Genomic DNA, 15,577 nt, shown 5'->3' with positions numbered 1-15,577 from the left:
CAAGGAGAACCAATGGATGTTGTCTTCCTGGACTTCAAGAAGGCCTTTGACCAAATGTCATACAGGAGGCTATTGAATAAGATAAGGGCCCATGATGTTAGAGGCAAATGCCAGCATGGATAGAAGCTTGGTAGTCTGGCAGAAAGCAGAGAGTGGGGATAAAAGGGTCATTCTCAGGCTGGTGGCTGGTAACAAGTAGTGTTTTGCAAGACTTTGTGTTGGGACCACAACTTATTACGTTATACATTAACGATCCAGATGAAGGAACTGAGGGCATTTTGGCTAAGCTTAAAGGCAATACAAAGATAGGGTGAGGGACAAGTAGCATTGAGGAGGCTGGCAGGTTGCAGAAGGATTTGGATAGGCTCAGAGAGAGGGCAAAGAAGTGGCAGTGGAGTACAATGTGGGAAAGTGAGAGGTCATGCAACTTGGTAGGAAGAATAGAGGCATGGACTATTTTCTAAATGGGGAGAAAATTCAGAATTCTGAAGTGCAAAGAGACCTGGAAGTTTTAGTCCAAGATTCTCTCAAGGTAAACTTACAGGTTGAAGTCAGTAGTTAAGAAGGCAAATGCAATGCTGGCACTTACTTAGAGGTGAATTGAATATAAAAGCAGGGATGTATTTCTGAGTTGTATAAGGCTCTGGTCAGATCATATTTGGAGTATTGTGAGCAGTTTTGTGCCCCATATCTCAGGAAGGATGTACTGGTCCTGGAGTCCTGTCAGAGGAGGTTCATGTGAATGCTCCCAGCAATGAACAGCTTAAGAGATGTGGAACATTTGAGGACTCTGGTTCTAGACTCAATGGAGTTTAGAAGGATGGGGGGGGGGGTCATCGCAACATACAGAATACTGAATGGCCCCAACAGAAAAGATGTTGAGAAGATGTTTCCATTGTAGGAGATACAAGGACCAGAGGGCTCAGTCATAGAGTAAGGGGAAGACCTTTTAGAATGGAGATAAGGAGAAACTTCTTCAGCCAGTGAGTGGTGAATCTATGGAATTTACTGCTACAGAAGGCTGTGGAGGCCAGATCATTGACTGCATTTAAGCCTGAGATAGATAGATTCTTGAGTATCAAGGGGATCCAGGGTTATGGGGAGGAAGTGGGAAAAGTCCAGAGGATTGAATAACTGCCAACCTAACAACCTAATATTTTCAAAAAAGATGATGACCAAGTACAGTTACCTATCGTCCAGTTCGCCTAACATTTATAATTCCTAGAAACGAAGGATTCTTGGACTATTACTATCTGTGCATCCATTAATTCTGTTGCTATTTCTTTTAATCCATCATTTAAACCGAGGGAGTTGAGAAACGTAACTCCATTAAATGATAGAGAAGACTCAATGGGCTGAATGGCCTAATTTCTGCTCCTATATCTTCTGGTCTTACGACATGGCATACTAAAAAAACCCAACCTACTCTGCCCACTGTGAATTTCTTGCCAGTCATTTTGCTTCCATTTTGCACAGTTGGCATTGTAGATGGTACGTTATCCAGTTCACACTCTTGTGCAAGATTAACTGACTCTACCTGACAGCCAGGATGACCACTTACACCTTCCCCCCCACCCAACTCTTTACATTGCATTCTGTGTTTCTGTTCCTCTCAAATCCAACAGCTTTCAAACTGTTCCTGTCTAATCCTTTAACTTGACCATAAATATCCACAATTTCTACTCTTGCCAATGGCTTCTGACATTGCTTTGACTGTGAAAGTGATCTAGTGATCTAATGAAGCCAGAGTGGTAGTGACTTGTGAATATATCCTGTTCCTAGTTTCCTAAGCACTCTTAGGCTCTTTCAGATTGTAAAGAAGAAGACTGAACATATATCATTGTCAATTTTGTTTTATGAAGAAACTTAAATATCAGTAACACATGTAAAAAGTGACTATAGCTGCCAAACAGCATTTAGACCACCTGTGAATGATTCTTCTTTCCTTATTTTAACCATCCTTCTTGATTTTTTTGTTGAATAGGCAGTAAATACACAGCATGGAAACTGTTGTAGTGGTGAAAGAATTGCTGTCTTTCTGCGTCACCATAACTTGCATATCTTATGTTCAAGATAGCATCTGTATAACTCAAGCAATAGTATAACGGCTGAAATTCCTTTGGGGTTTTAAGAGACATCTGTTACAGTTCGCACTAGGAGGCACTGGAACTCCAACTAAGTGTTTATTTTCAGACATTTACATGGTTACTTCAATGGTTCTGGCAGTCACTCTCAAAAGGTATAGTGGGAGATCAGCAAGGAGAGACTTCACCACTCAACTACAGGGTCTTATTATTGACCATTACCATTTCTCTTCATTTTCTATAATCAAACACCGAGAATCAGGAAACAACAAGACATAAAGAAATGGATAATGTTTCTCTGTGAAGGTAAAAGGCTTCTGGAGAAAAAGGAATAGAATTGGTTAAGACTTTTTTGACACACTTTTCTTTGTCACTGCAACAGCATTAGCTTTCAAAACAAACTTTACAGCCCCCCCCTCCAGAATGCAATATTTTGCTCTCAATGTGGACAATATTGAAATTCAATCGAGGAGCATCATGTAAGACTAACATTCAAACAAGTATAACTGATTTAACTGTGGCCAAATGAGGAACACACTCCGTTTGGGGTGAATTCTGATTTCATCCTTGCAGAGCAGCAGTAAGTGTGAGCCAACGCAACTCTCCCAATCTGAAGCTCAATCCTTTCAAACAAGTGCATATGTTTTGAGAAAAAAAGCTTTCATTTCATTCTTGAAATGTACTCCAAATATAAGTGCCATTTATTTTCCTGAACACTTTTATATATTTTTGTCTTATCCTGTACCTTTAGAAGAAATGCAATTCCACAGATGTCATCTACAATTAGCGGGTAAGAGAATAACAGACTATGATATTGTATTTGCAAGCAGAGCACCACAGACTATTTACAGAATTACTAATATCCATATTTCAATGGAGTCAGAATATTATTAGTGCTTCACTGCACTCACACTGTATAAGATCAGAATCAAAGTCAGTGATAAGTACTTAAGGACATAGATTTTCGGACTAAAAATCAGATTACAGTTTCAGTTCTGAATTGGCACTACTGGTATTCAAAATTCTTGATCTGCAGAACACAAAGAGCAAGAAAACATAAAAATGACCCTCTTTCCCTGACAACCATAGGCCAATTAATGGTAGAAAATGTCCATCAATTAAACTGGTGAGTCGACCAGCCACCGTCACTGTCCTGAATTAGAGTTACATTTCCAGGATGATCCCGAACAGCAGTTGACATTAGAAGAGACAGCACAACTGCATCAAGATCAACTCTGTACAAAAACAAAAGTAAACAATTTAATTCCATTTGGACACTTGGGACAGTGTTGGGGTTAGAGAAGATGGGAGGATGATAAATTGTTAAAAATGGGAATCCTGGTCACCAACATGTACGTCCTGTTTAATTGTGGCAAATATAGGATCAGCTGAGCAACTTTTCTAGAGATATGAGTTGCTAAGTAAACTTATTAAATCAGGATGAATGACTCAGATTATTACAGCAAAGTGGACTACCGTACTGCAGCCAAAGGCAGGCAGGAACTGCCAGCTCCAAGGTGTTGGGTACTTTTCCAGTAATATATATGGACCAGCAGGAGCAGAGGTACTTCATCACCCAGTCCCAACTCTCCCCAAGTTAACCTGCTGGAATCTGGCCCCTTCCCATTGACCAATTGAACCTCATAATGATCTCATTCCTTCTTGTAATCCTCAGACATCCTGCAATCTTTCCTTCTTCACAATCTCCCCAATTTCTCAATGTTCTTCCTCTCCCTGCGTTATGCCTCAATTTTTCACTCCTGCCCCTGACAAGCCCTCCAGCTGTTCAACATCTTAAAGTTTGTGAAGGTGGGAAACAAAAATCAATTTATTCAATTTCAATTTTATTCACAAAGTGAGACATTACAAGTGTGCTTTTCCTGATCCCTCAGCAACTCAGCCCCATTATCAATGCATTTCATACTTGTTTGATGACCACATTAGTAAATGAACAAAAAATAAATTAACCAATGAACTGTCACTTAAAGGGGAACAATAATTTTAAAAAAAAGGAAACTTAACTAATTAAATTAAAAAAAGTCTCTTTACAATTTTAATCAATCCATTTGGATGTATTCTCATGCAATTCCATGTCATCACAAGGAGGTGGAACTTGGGGCACTAGTGGACACGAGCTCTACCAGAAAAATATTTTTGAGTTTTGTTTTTTGCATTCAGAAGTCAGACTCTGTTCACATCAAGCACAGATATTTTCTAATCAACCTGTTGAGAAATATCATGACACACTTCTGGAGCAGGTTGGACTTATCCTAGACCTTTTGGTTCTAAGCTAGGGACACTACCTCTGCATCACATGAGCCTTTTTGAGACAGAAACAGTACCTGTCAAATGAGTACACCAACCTGTTGACACATAACATTAATTTATATACTTAATATCAGCAACCCCAGATCATTTCCATTCCCAGCAACGGGAGCATTCACAGTCGTTCCCAATGTTTCACCGTTGACTTTTTCACCCAGTCGCTGTCCAGCTTCTCAATCCAAAATTATGTCAGCAAAAAAGATACTTTCTCCAACCTACTAAGGATTTAATTGAATATTCTTGTGTCCTCAATTTTCAAGTGAATAAAAAGAACACATACATCAATTTTAAGTGGATTTCTGTAAATCTGATCAAGCTTCTTGATTACTAAACTTGACTGAAACTGACATTAAGTGCATGGTTTACTGAAGTGTGTGGATATTTAAGGAGAGGGAGCATCCAATACACTAGAAACTAATCAGCCCCACACTCAAGTCTAAGACTCTGGAAAATTAATCATCGCGCAGCAGAATGCAAGATAGAATGCAAGGCAATCCACTGAAATAATTGCGACAGAGATAAAATTACGGGGGAGAACATGGGCAATAAGTTAATGGCATTTGAAACACAGTGATTGAAAGCAAAAAGCTATACAAGACGGCTGACTGTTTCATCCTGTACTTGAAAAACAAGTTTAATCCAAGAGGTGCCAGCAATTCAAATACAAATCTTAATTGCAAGTGCTAATGAACTGCAGACATGCTTAGACCTAACTGCAATAGGTTCACTTTGAACCTTTAACTAAGATGATTCCTCAGAACACAGCAGATTTACTGGAATTTAGTTACAATTATTTTGATATTACCAAATAGATTTTTCCAACAGTAAGCATGGGATTTTCACATGGAACTTTTGTACCCCATGCAACAGCACTACATGCTCATGGGAACAGTTTTGAAAGAAAAATCTGCAACAGCTGAATATTAAGACCCCAGGAATTCATTTTTGTGATGGTCCTTTTAAGGATCCTGGGAGGTTTTTGATGGCATGGTGGCTCAGCACTGAAGCCTCTCAGTTCGAGGGACCCAGGTTTGATTCCGCCCTTGGGGACTGTCTGTGTGGGGTTTGCACATCCTCCCCATAACTGCATGGGCTTCCTCTTGGTGCTTCAGTTTCCTCCTGCAGTCCAAAGATGTGCAGGTTGGGTGAGTTGGCCCTGCTAAATTGCCCATAGCATCCAAGCAATGTGCAGCCATGTGGATTAGCCATGGGAAATGCAGGGGTATGAGGATAGGGTGGGGGCTAGGTTTGGGAGAGATGTTCTTCGGAGGATCAGTACAAACTTGATGGGCTGAATGTTCTCTTTCTATACTGTAGGGATTCTATGCCTCTACCCTCTAATTTCTTTAAAATATTGTTTGCTAATAGTATGTCTTTTTAATCTCAGCAACAGTTACGTTGTACAACATTGTGAAGTCACAAAGTTGCTTATTGAAACAAATGTCCAGTTGAAGCATATGGAATCTTAGTCTTCATCCATTAGTTCATACAGTCATCGACTTTTTACAGCTATGAAAACATACCCTTCAACTCATCATGGTCATCAAGTTCTAATCCCATTTTCCAGCACTTGACCTGTAACCTTGTATGCTGTGGCATCTCCAAGAGTTCATCAAAATTGTTCTTAATTGCCTTAAGGGTTCCAGCATACCACCAGGCAGAGGAGTTCTGTTACGACAAAATGATGAACCCTTCTGTTAATTAAACTAAACGTCCAGAAAAGCTCACCTCGCCTCATAATCTGTTAAAATAAGAGTGACAGAGAACTCCCAAATACCACTATTTAAAGAAAATATTATCAATTTATTCTTTAGCGCTATACATGAACCTTAAACAACAACTATTTACAACTCTAAGCCCCTTTTCTCTTAACTGCTTATTATCTGTCTCCAACTCCAATAAGACACTTATTAAAATTACATCAACTTAATTTCAAAGCCACACAGCTAATGTAGTCTTTGGCATCTTTCTTCTTCCAGCTGAAGATCTTGCTGGGTCATTTTCTTTCATTTTACTGTGAGTATGTTTCAGATGAAAAGGTACCTTTGATAGAGAATGTTTCGGAATCTCTTGGGTCTCTCTTGATGGCAGGAGGAGAAAGTGAGGACTGCAGATGCTGGAGATCAGAGCTGAAAATATGTTGCTGGAAAAGCGCAGCAGTCAGCCAGCATCCAAAGAGCAGGAGAATCGACGTTTCCGCCGTGAGCCCTTCAGGAATCTCTCTCTTCTTCTCTCTTGATGGCAGCTGCTCTGAACAATTTTCGAAACCATCTTATAGTCTCAGGCATTTCACTTACTATTTACTTCAGCACCAATTTTTGTGTCATGTGTGAACTTACTGATCAGACCTCCAACATTCAGGTCTATATAATGAACGTTATCTGTTTGTAAACTACAAACAGATAGGAATTCAGCATGAGGAATCATTGAACCCTGAGATATGCCACTAGACACAGGCTTCTAGTCACACAGACAACTTTTGACCATCGCTCTCTATTTCCTGCCACTGTTTAATTTGTTTAATCAAAAATGCAATATGCCTCATGAGAAGAGACGGAAGTACATGCATCCATTACCTTCTCCAAAAAAAATGTCAGCAGAGAAAAAAAACAAAGATAAATCCTGGTGAAACCTTGATCTTTCTCCTTTCAAGCTCCATGGAATGTCACTAGGCTTCATTTTGGTTAGGATACAAATTTCAGGCCCTTAAAACTGAATGGCTGTTTATGGATTTGTGTAAGTGGACCCAGGCATAACTCAATGCGGGCCATGTAAATTGGATTTGTAACAGACATGACGAAGGCAATACTGTGCAAAAAAACACTTTCTGTAACCATTAGTCTCACATAAATGCAAAAGGAAAATCAATATTTTGATCATTCTGAGTTGCTGCTGCTACAAAAATGAAGCTTATAGGATTATGTTTGAAAGGGGGAGTGGATAGCATCATAGGAAGCCTGTAAGAGAAAGAGAGAGAGAGAGAAAAAAACAAATCCCTACCGCTCATGACTACAAACGTAGTTGGAAGCTCACACTCAGAAGGGAAAGAGCAAGAATGTGAAGGTTTAAGTGAAGCTGGAAGACTTAGCAATGTTTAGTCTTCAATTCTTTCTTCACTGTGAAAATTAGATTGAAGAGTTTACCTGGCTGGAAAATGAAACAGAAGTTGGTAATATCTTTGGACTGGTTATTGGAGAATTCAGAGTATACTTGAGGGGTGGGACAGTGTCTGACAGTACAGGGAGATTTTTGATCATTTTAAATGTTAACTGGCAGATCTATTCTGTCATTTAGAGAAAAGGTTGCCACTGTTTTACTACTTGCTCAATTCTTAAAGAAGTTTTAAATCTCCAAATCTTGCTGCATGATCCTGGAAATTTTAAGATGATCTTGTCTCCAAAGGAATCATTGTACTATCCAAAAATAAAATGATAAATTCATTCTCACAACAAAATAATGATACAATAAGTAAGAATGCTAATTAATTATTACTTGCCCTGTCAGGTATCACTCAGAACACAAGCTTCAAGTTATATGACTAGAATTATCATATGCACATTCATTAATTACAATACATTTGGAAGAATCCAGATTTTAATTAGCAGTTCTATGCTCATAATTATGTTATTGTGCTTGAATATTAACACTGATTGAATCTTCTGTACATTGGGCGTTTCAGATGCATTAGTGCATCAGAGGCTGGAGGAAAACTTGATATCAAGCCATTATTACCTGACAACTAAATTGTCTCCAATCTGTTATTGATTGGTTATTGCCGATAGTTTAAATTGAACCCAAATGCACACGCACCACTTCAACATCCTCAGATGGTCATCTGCATTTTGTAAAGATTTCATGGAGCTTGTTATGGAATCTTCTTAATGATGCCAATACTTGCACATTCAAATCATGAAAAAGCACTGAGAAAGTGTGGCATTCTGAGCTCATATCTGGAAGCTTGTGACATTTAGACAATGGCTTCAGAGTTAAAATGGGAAGAGAACATATGAGAAGCCTTTGCATTTGTTTGTTCCAATTTACCAAAGTAACAGATCGTTCTGAGCTCAAAATATGAAAGCCCCAAGATACTTACTCACAATGTATCAGCACACCTTGAAAAAAGAATTAATTTTCAAATTAAAAACTCACCAAATGTAAACAACATTACCTGAGTTTAACCTGTGCAACTATGATAAGTTGGATGCTGCACTGAATATGATCCTATTCACAACTGAAGTATGGCAAAAAAGCCCCATGCAACAAGACAACCAGCCCATGTGGTCCATGCCACAAAGTACACAGTATCTAGTCATGTCTCATTTTCATCTTTTTCATTTATTTTGACAACAGCTCATTGACTAACCCCTGTGAAAAACAGGAAGAGTTGTCAACTCCTATAGTTTAGGTTTCTGACTTTTAAGGCTTCTGCAAGGAACACTGGTTTATTAGCAAAGTAACTTAACTACACAAATGTGTTGGCCAGATTTAAAAAAAATCAGTTCAGATGAATATTTATTTTGCCTTTTAAATTTACCCAAATCACATTTTAAATTGATGGCTTTAACAAGAAGAAGGAATTCTGCTTTTTTTTTGTTACATATAATGAAGATTTTCTTTGTCACAAAATCAACAAATGGCATATTCACTCAATGTGGTTGTGCTTCTTCTTCCCTTGTATTAAAATTAGATTCCTGAAAAAATCTGACAAATACTCAATGACTGAAAGCTGTAACTTTGTGTCTCTACTAGTCCTACCAGACATGCTGAACATTTCTAGTCTTGTATTATTCTAATTCAGATTTCCAGCATCAACAGTATTTTAATTTTGTTCCTGAAACTGTTGATTGCATATTAAGTAGCACAATAAATCTATTTTTGTTCAAAGCTGAAAATGTTTCAGGAAATAAAAATACAAAATGCTGGACTGAAACAGATCAGGCAGTGTCTGTATGAACATCTCTGATAAGAAGTCATTAATGTAAAATATTAACTCTATTTATTTCTCCACAGCATCCATACTATAATGTCTCAGGAGCAACTGTGAATGGGGAATGGGTGAAGAATTTTTTTTTTACTGATTGCTTTTCATGCCAAATATGTTTGTAACTATAACTCTGAATGCAATATTAAAGTTAAGGTGGTTCTCAGCAAACTTCCTTGATGTATAAAATATACGTTTTATGGTCGATAGGAATCAAATTTCAGCAGCTTTCATATTATGCTTTCAGATGTAATTAATTTCTTTTCAAACATTCCAATGAATAAGTGAATATCAGTTATATAACAAAATCTATGATTAAGTAGTTGAGATTCAGTTTTCCAAACAGCGATGGCACCATAATACGTGCCAATTTTATTCAGTTATTAATGTCACAAAGTTGATGAAGCTTTTTGCTCAAAATTATTTTTGTAACCAAACTGAACAGTGAGACAAATGTGATAAGCTGAGATTTCTATTCATTCCAGCTGATGAAATATAGCTACATACAGATTGATGTGACAATCATGAATTTAAACCAAAACTCTACAAACACGGGCTGTGTTCACTTAAAGAGTGACTGAGTAATTTAAGGTAGAGGGAGCCAAAAATACAACAACACCAATACCAGAGAGGCATCTTCCTCCTAAAAAGATTGGCAGTGGTATTTTGCACTGTTGTGATAAAGAAAAGAAAACCCCAAACAATACCCTAAAAATCAGGCCTCTGAGAACAAAATTGAGAGGAACAGATTACAGATTGCATTTGGACTCAAGGTTCATGCCACCAATAAACTGAAAGTTTAGGTTTGGGGAAGGAGGATGGGGAGCATGCTTGTGGCTTTCCAATCCATTGTCAGTTTATTTTCTGTAGGATACCACTATCGAGCATAACAAACCTGTTAACACTTTGCTACCATTTTTCTTACACTGTCTATTTGGGTTTATTGGATATGTGTTACAATCTAGAAAAGTTCTTCATCCTAGTTTTTCAAAACTAAGAAGTGCCTTTTATCATGCCAAGAGGGTGAGATTTTAATTTGTTCAGAACCGAGATAATTGACACCAGGCCTAAAAGAACCAGGAAGTGAATCAGACACTCTTCAGGTCTCCATGGCTCAGTAGCTCATCTCATGATCCAAATAGAAGAACAACAGCCAGAATTGCATTTTTTTTTAAAAAACAAAGATTTCAACTTGCTGACGCACTATAGTTGTTCGAATGGAACAGGCAAAACTCAGAAGGAAATTAAAGTTCATAGAAACTCAAGACAGTCTTACAATCCCCATTGTAACTCTGTCACTGTCTCATTGTTTAATATTGCAACAATTTGTTTTGCACATATACTAATCTCGTACAGATTCACACAATTCGGTTACATACTTTCTATATTTAATTAGACATCTGTCAGTAACCAAAGTAAGTCACTCACAATGATTAAAATAAACATGCTTTCTCGCCATTCTGACACATTATCAACCAGCACACAAAAGATTAAGGTATTCATGCATTCGATATATAGAGATGTACTGATATCTTCTCTGTTAGAATGGTGTCTGTCACTCTTTCTTTTACTAGAGAAAGCAAAAGTATAATAAGTCACATGTGTACAACAGTTAATGTAATACCCCGAACTGTTCCTTTGGCTAAATGTCTGAAGAACAATTTTTAAACTTCATCAGGCAATATTTCATATTGTTCACAATTAAACAAAAATATTTTCAGTATTGACCACTGTATTACTTATGAAACAGCACTACAAATGAAGATTTTTAAATCTTCCTCTCTGGTATTCCCTTGCAAAAGGGCTTCCAGCTCTTTATTGTCTAATTAGCAATGTATATACAAAATCATTGTTTTTGTATCATTGACTAGAAAGAAGATGGCTAGGAGGTATAATAACGTAGAAGAAATGCTTTCAAAGCTACAATATTTAATTTCCCACATCTTTTGAGCTTTAAATCATAGCTAATAAGTATTGGCTAAAAATCATGTAAAAATAATTTGCCACTTGTTAAAGGCCAAAATAAAGCTTAAAGATTATTTATTTGATTCAAAATTTGATACATGGATATAATCATCCCAGCTGACAATGGTCACTTGAGTTTGTGTTCACTTTCAATCAATGTGGTCCAGCTACAGCCAGCAGTGGCTGCAATATTGTGCTAGCACAATTATATCCTAATACAGGGGAACCTCGATTATTCAAATGTGATGGGCGGGCATTATTTCATTCAGATAATCGATTATTCGATTAATTGATTAAATGCTTTCCTTTGGAATTCAGAGTTTTTAAACTCTGCTCTCCGTTCAGGAGACTGCAGCAGCACACAGCACACGAGCACCCGCCCCCAACACCGTGCAACACCTCCCCCATCTCCAACACTGCCCCCCACCCCCAACCGTCAAACACTGCCCCCAACACGTGCAACACTGTCCCCCGTCCCCAATCTCTACCCCTGCCCCCAATCCTGTCAAACACCGCCCCCACGCCCCAAACCCCGTCCAACAACACCCTCCGCCCACCCCCTCCAAACCCCATATACACCCCCCCCCCCGGGGCAGCTGGACTGTACACCAATAAGACTGCTGCAGTTGCCTTTTGGGGTAAGTCTCCGAATAGCACACACACGCAGCTACACAACTTCTTACTGCAACGTTTTGACAGGTTCCACCTTCGCCCTGTACAGGACAATGTTGGAGAGATTATGTGGGGGTTAGGGTACACCCTGTGTAGAACTCTAGGGAAAATGTGGGGAGAGAGGGAGGGCGGGGGAGGTCAGTCATCTTGAGACTGTGCCTATTTAATCACTGTAAACAAAAGACACAATCACTGTTTGAAACGTATCGTTGACTTAATGTTTCCATCGAGACCTTGAGATCTCCATCGGATAAACCAATTTTCGGATAATTAGTATTCGGATAATCAAGGTTCCTCTGTATATGAATTAGAAATAGGAATAGAAACAGACTATTCAGCCTCCCGAGCCTGCTCGACTCTTCAATAAACTCGGCTGACCTGGCTATAACCTCAAACCCACATACCTTTGATAACCATTCACACCCTTGCTTAACAAGTATCTACCCAACTCCACTTTAGAAATATTCAAGGACTGTTGGCTAACGTGATACCGCTGTTTAAGAAAGCTGGTAAGGACAAGCCAGGGAATGATAGACCAGTGAGCCTGACATAGGTGGTGGGCAAGTTGTTGGAGGGAATCCTGAGGGACAGGATGTACATGTATTTAGAATGGCAAGGATTGATTAGAGATATTCAGCATGGCTTTGTGCATGGAAAATCATGTATCACAAACTTGACTGAGTTTTTTGAAGTAGTAACAAAGAGGATTGATGAGGGCAGAGTGATAGATGTGATCTATATCGTCTTCTGTAAGGGGTTCGACAAGGTTCCCCATGGGAGACTAGTAAGCAAGGTTAGATCTCATGGAATACAAGGAGAACTAGACATTTGGATGCAGAACTGGCTCAAAAGGTAGAAGATAGAGGGTGGTGGTGGAGGCTTCTTTTTCAGATTGGAGGCCTGTGACCAGTGGAGTGCCACAAAGATCAGTGCTAGGTCCACTATTTTTAATCATGTATCTAAATGATTTGTACGTGAGCATAAGAGATAAAGTTAGTAAATTTACAGATGACACTAAAATTGGAGGTGCAGTGGACAGCAAAAAGGTTACCTCAGATTGCAACAGGATCTTGATCAGATGGGCCAATGAGCTGAGAAGTGGCAGATGAATTTAATTTAGACAAATGTGAGGTGCTGCATTTTGGGAAAGCAAATCTTAGCAGGACTTATACGCTTAATGGTAAGGTCTGAGGGAGTGTTGCTGAACAAAGAGACCCTGGAGTGCCTTGAAAGTGGAGTTGCAGGTAGATAAGATAATGAAGAAGGCAGTTGGTATGCTTTCTTTTATTGGTCAAAGTATTGATGGTGGAGTTGGGAGGTCATGTTGTGGCTGTACACGACATTGATTTGGCCACTGTTGGAATATTGCGTGCAATTCGGGTCTCCTTCCTATTGGAGAGATGTGAAACTTGAAAGGGTTCAGAAAAGATTTACAAGGATGTTGCCAGGGTTGGAGGATTTGAGCTATAGGGAGAAGTTGAATAGGTTAGGGCTGTTTCCCCTGGAGATTCAGAGGCTGAGGGGTGACTTTATAGAGATTTATAAAATCGTGAGGGGCATGGATAGGATAAATAGACAAAATCTCAAACCTGGGATGGGGGAGTCAAGAACTGGAGGGCATATGTTTAGGGTGAGCGGGGAAATATATCAAAGAGATCCAAGAGGCAATTGTTTCATGGTATGTGTATCGAATGAGCTGCCATAGGAAGTGGTGGAGGCTAGTACAATTGCAACATTTAAAAGGCATCTGGATGGATATATGAATAGGAAGGGTTTGGAGGGATATGGGCTAGGTACTGGCAGGTGGGACTAGATTGGGTTGGGATATCTGGTCGGTATGAACCTCCATGCTGTCCACCTTGATGACGCTATGGCTCTGCTCCCACCACCTTTTCAGGAAGGTTCCAAAGTCTCATAACCCTCAGCGAAACAACTTGATATCATCTGTTTTAATGTGAGATCTCTGATTTTTAAACAGTGACTCCTAAAATTCTCCTTTCTATATCTACCCTGTCAAGACCACTCAGAATCTTAAATATTTCAATCAAGTCCCCTCTTACTCTTCTAAATCCCATCCAACGTTTGCAAGGAAACAACCCCACTATTCCAGGTATTTGTATCACAAACATGCTCTGAATTACTTCAAATACATTTATGGCCTTCCTTCAATGCAGTGATCAATTCTACCCACAATATTCTAATGCGATCTCACCAATGCGCTGTAAAAATGAAGCATAACCTCGGTAAATGATAACAACGCACGAGCTTAGTTAAATTGCTTGCTCGACTTTCATTTTCACCTTTTAAAATTCATGCAAAGGACACCCAAATCTCAAAGTTCTACAATCTTCTTCCTTTCACATAATATGCTTTTTTTATTGTTCTGGCCAATATGGCCTCAAGATGCACCTTTATTTTTACTTTCAATATCTTCCTTCATCTTCGTCACGACACATCTTATATTTGGTAGCAATCAAATATGGTGATGTTGAGCATATTGAGTTACTTGGTACTGATTAACAAACTGCAGAAGTGCTATGCACACACAGGATGCATTCCACATTGTGCAGTTTATTCAGTAACTTAAGAATGTACAAGATTTATTTTGGGAAAAAAAATCTTCATAAACCAGATTTGCAGTCTTTTTTTTTGCAATACTGGTCAGGGATTATTTCCTGTACACATCCTAGTAGATATCTAAAAAACAATGCAGTCTGCCAGCTTAGTCACTGAAGACTGACATCACTTTCACAATCCTATTTTAATTCTATGAAAACAATGAGGTTTTGTACTTCCATCAATACTTATAATTTGACAAAAGAAATACGTGCACACATCCAGTATGTTATTTAACTTTATAAGTCCCAAAAAGCCTCACCAAGTATTCTTTCTTAAGTGTAGGAAATGTAGGGAAAAAGGTAGGTATTTTTGGATACAAAGAAACAACATCCACGCTACGGTGATCTGTCTGCTTTCAGCAATACGTCTGCAAAAGGTTTGGATTTTGATCTTCAGCTTGGTTGGGCTTCAATCAATTTGACCCATTCCTCATGAGACTGATGCTAATGTTTTTGCCCTCTGCAACCTGGCACAACAATTAACCAATTATTTCAAAGTATATAATAACTCAGTAATTTTGACAGTTTGATTGCAATTTGTCATGAGGGTCACCAATACTCCTGGAATGGCTGGGAGTTCATTGGCAATGGCCTCTATCTTTGGGCAGTCAAAAGAACCCATTGCAGGAACATGTCAGTCTCCTGCAACAGTGCCTAGCCGAGCACAGGGTTCATCAGGGTTCTACCTGCCAGAGGGGAAAAAAATACAGTAAGAGACCACTGTTAGCTAGAAATATACTTGGAGCTCCATTTTGAAATATGCAAGACAATTCAGACTGGTATGTTTCATTCATGAGTTTGACTGTTCTTTTTCTCTCGAAGTGACTCTCCAAAAATGCAAGTCTGATTTTGAGACAGAAATCGAGATGAGATACAACCTGACCTTCCAAACATCAATGACATAACAGCAGCAAATTGCACTCCATGTTTAA

The 15,577-nt window shown here is 38.8% G+C and overlaps 1 protein-coding gene across 7 annotated transcripts in view; it reads right to left on the bottom strand.

The window, feature by feature from the left end:
• Window positions 1–15,577, bottom strand: part of dmd (dystrophin) — a 1,983,095-nt gene that overhangs the window by 823,392 nt on the left and 1,144,126 nt on the right. The window lies entirely within an intron of this gene.

Source organism: Hemiscyllium ocellatum, chromosome 12 (assembly GCF_020745735.1).
Source record: "Hemiscyllium ocellatum isolate sHemOce1 chromosome 12, sHemOce1.pat.X.cur, whole genome shotgun sequence".
Classification (NCBI taxonomy): Eukaryota; Metazoa; Chordata; class Chondrichthyes; order Orectolobiformes; family Hemiscylliidae; genus Hemiscyllium; species Hemiscyllium ocellatum.
The sequence above is the reverse complement of the archived record's forward strand: the minus strand, read 5'-3'. Positions and strand labels throughout refer to the sequence as shown.